Below are 649 nucleotides of genomic sequence, written 5' to 3'. Positions count from 1 at the left end.
CTTCTGTGAAAAATAGGGATTGTACGGTACCACCCATTGATTCACCGTTGCGTTGTCGTACTCTTTCCCTTTGAAGATAAGAACTCCTTCCGGTCCACGTCGGCGTCTGTATTGCGGGAATCCGTCATCACTGACCCGCTTCGTTTCCGCAAACGGTTTCGGGTAGCCCTTTGTACACTTTCCGTCCTTCATACAGACACATAATGGGTTTGCTGCACCACAGGGTCCGTGCAGCATAGACGTCATGACAGTTTCATAAAGACCCGGGTTAGTCTCAGGATATGGTATTTACGCAGACACCATTTTGTTAATGATCTGTCGCTGCGGGGTTTGTCCTCGTCAGCCAAGATGACTAAGGTGTGATAATGTGGAAGTCCTCGCTTTTGAAACTACACAACGAAAAATCGAGCGGCAACCCGTCCAAGCACACCCTCGTCCAGGTCTTTTAAATGAGCAGCCAGCTTCTGCTGCCATACTCTCGCGATGGTATCTGGCCGATCTTGGGCACTCTGGTTTGGATCGGTAATCTTCTCCTTGATCTCTTCCCACGTAGAATTGCAAGTCATCGTATCGAAGATGTCAGGCTTGCCGTATTCCCTAACGATAGCCATGGAGTCTTGGTACGATTGGTACATCTGGCGCGGACTTC

Source organism: Phytophthora parasitica, assembly GCF_000247585.1.
Source record: "Phytophthora parasitica INRA-310 unplaced genomic scaffold supercont2.20, whole genome shotgun sequence".
Taxonomy (NCBI): domain Eukaryota; phylum Oomycota; class Peronosporomycetes; order Peronosporales; family Peronosporaceae; genus Phytophthora; species Phytophthora nicotianae.
This window is presented reverse-complemented; position numbering follows the sequence as displayed.